At 48.9% G+C, this 2,266-nt stretch overlaps 1 non-coding gene across 1 annotated transcript; it reads left to right on the top strand.

Annotated features, from left to right (window-relative positions):
* The first annotated feature begins 639 nt into the window (after positions 1-639).
* Positions 640-837, top strand: LOC125425496. The gene has a single exon (XR_007243375.1). It is a non-coding gene; the product is annotated as a U2 spliceosomal RNA (small nuclear RNA).
* Positions 838-2,266: the final 1,429 nt, after the last annotated feature.

The raw sequence follows: 2,266 nt of genomic DNA on the forward strand, positions 1-2,266 counted from the left end.
GGCGGGGGTGAACCTGAGACTGGCCCTCTCCCAAGCCGATGGGAGAGGGCCCAGGCCGCCTCGACACCCGAGGCGGTCCACAGTTGCGGACAAGCCCAGAGAGATTGGAGCGGACAAGCCCAGATAGACAGAGACCAGGACCAGACGGAGGCCAACACCGTGAACCTCCAGATTCGCCATCAATGTGTCCAGGAGCACCGCCGAGAACCCTGGAGGGACCAGCGACCCCACCGTGACTGCCAGAGGGGAACCACCGGGCCCACAGGTGAGACCGCCTAAGTGCCGCCATCCGCTGCTGCAGAAAGGCCTGCTCCCCCATCATGGACTGTGATCTTGCAGGCCTGGATCATATGTTCTCCCCTGCTATGAACTAGTTGCTTATGGCCCTTCAATGTGTGCCATCCCAATGTGGACTATCTGCCTATGGACCTTAAATGTAAACCCCAATGATCGTTGTCTATGGCCCTTCAATGTGTGCCATCCCAATGTGGACTATTTGCCTATGGACCTTAAATGTGCACCCCAGTGACCGGACTCCCAGTGCATGCTGATATATTCCTGCTTTGTATTACCTACTCCTTGAGTTATGCTTTGCATTCACCCGCATTTCCGGGAACTGTCTGTATTTGCTCCGTATACATTTCCTTTGATGACGTGTTATAAATATTCTCTAAATAAAGTCAATCTGTTCTTATCAGCTTAAAATCTGATATGTCCTCTATTTGAGGACTATATATTAAGCTGATTTTTGGGACTGGGAGATGGAATAGGGGCTTGCTCCATCCACTCCATGCATCAGCCTGGTATTGTAGTACCTCCAGGAATGGTGCACCTCCCCACCCTGGGGAGAAAAAGGCTGGTTAAAAAGTAGACTGGAAAATGAATGTGGTGGGAAACGCTACCACAACCAGATGAATTCAACTTTCAAGCCTTTGATCATAGAGATCGGAGAGTATTATTTTCCTTCCACTTGTTTGGTTCTGTAAACGAAACTCCTCTTTTCTTGTTTCTTGTCATTTTCTTCTTTCCTACCACGGCTTTTTGCACAAAACTATTGCAAAAACCCCTTAAATCTGATCTCATTTGCTAGAACAAACTTGGGAAGCAAGAAAAGAGTTTGGGATGACTGGATGATTTCAAAATAGGCACAAGTTATTTGAGATGTGCACCATCCCCCTCCCCCCCCCCCCCCCCCAGCTATTATTTGATAAGAAATAAAATTATTTTTAAAAAGATGAACGTGGTCTCGTTATTCATTTTACTTTTCTGTATATTAGAGCCCACTGATTGGGCGGCCTTTTCTGAGGAATGCATGGAGCTGACTGGGTGAAGCAAGGGGCCACATCCCTCCATTGGAGTCGGAGTGTGGCCGAGGTGGGGCCTGTGGGCTTCTGCATGCTCTCAGAGGCACTGCTGCGACCGTACAATTGCCTAACTCCAAGTGAACCTTTGCATTGGGAAACAATTACCCTCAGCTGTCCAGGTGCAAAGGCATCCGCCTGTTTCCCTCTAACCACTGAGCCCCCCACTGCTGGCAGCCCGCCCAGCTGCCCAAAAGTGCAGGTTTATTCAAAATAAATAAAATCAATGCATCCATTTTATTTATAAAATCCTCATCTGGTCCCCACGTCTCTAGGCGGCTGGCACAGGTTTAACAACGATCAAAAACACAATAAAGCATCATAAATAAAAACATAACAATTAAAATAATACAAGTAACATTCAAATAACTCCACCCTCTCGCTCACACACACACACACACACACACGGCCCCAGCCTACTGCAACTTCTCAAGGAGGGCTGCACCTAAATTAGATCCCCCTGCAGCCAGCAATTCATCAGGTGCAGCCCTCCTTGTGCAGTTATCGGTAAAGGGGGGTCTAACCACTGCACACAGCCCTCTCCCAGGTTCCCTTATCTCCTTTGGCTTCCAGATCTCCCAGAATTACCACTGATCCGCAGACGACATTGTCTCCACCGTCCACAATGGTGGCCTTGGAGAGGAGACGCTGCGAGATTGAACCTCTACACCAATCAAAATCGGAGAATATTAGACGGACATCGCTGAACCCAATGAAAACTAACTATTTGAAAGGAGGGCGGGGGAAAGGGGCAGGACAGCCAATTACACTGGGATTTGAGCGGTGGGGCGGGACACCGATATCCTATTGGAGGATATGCTTTGATTGAAATGTATACGGCGCACGAAGGCGTCTTTGCGTTGCCATGGTTACGCGTGACGTTATTTCCAGTTTTGCCCCCGGAA

The sequence above is a fragment of the Sphaerodactylus townsendi genome, linkage group LG01, assembly GCF_021028975.2.
Source record: "Sphaerodactylus townsendi isolate TG3544 linkage group LG01, MPM_Stown_v2.3, whole genome shotgun sequence".
Classification (NCBI taxonomy): Eukaryota; Metazoa; Chordata; class Lepidosauria; order Squamata; family Sphaerodactylidae; genus Sphaerodactylus; species Sphaerodactylus townsendi.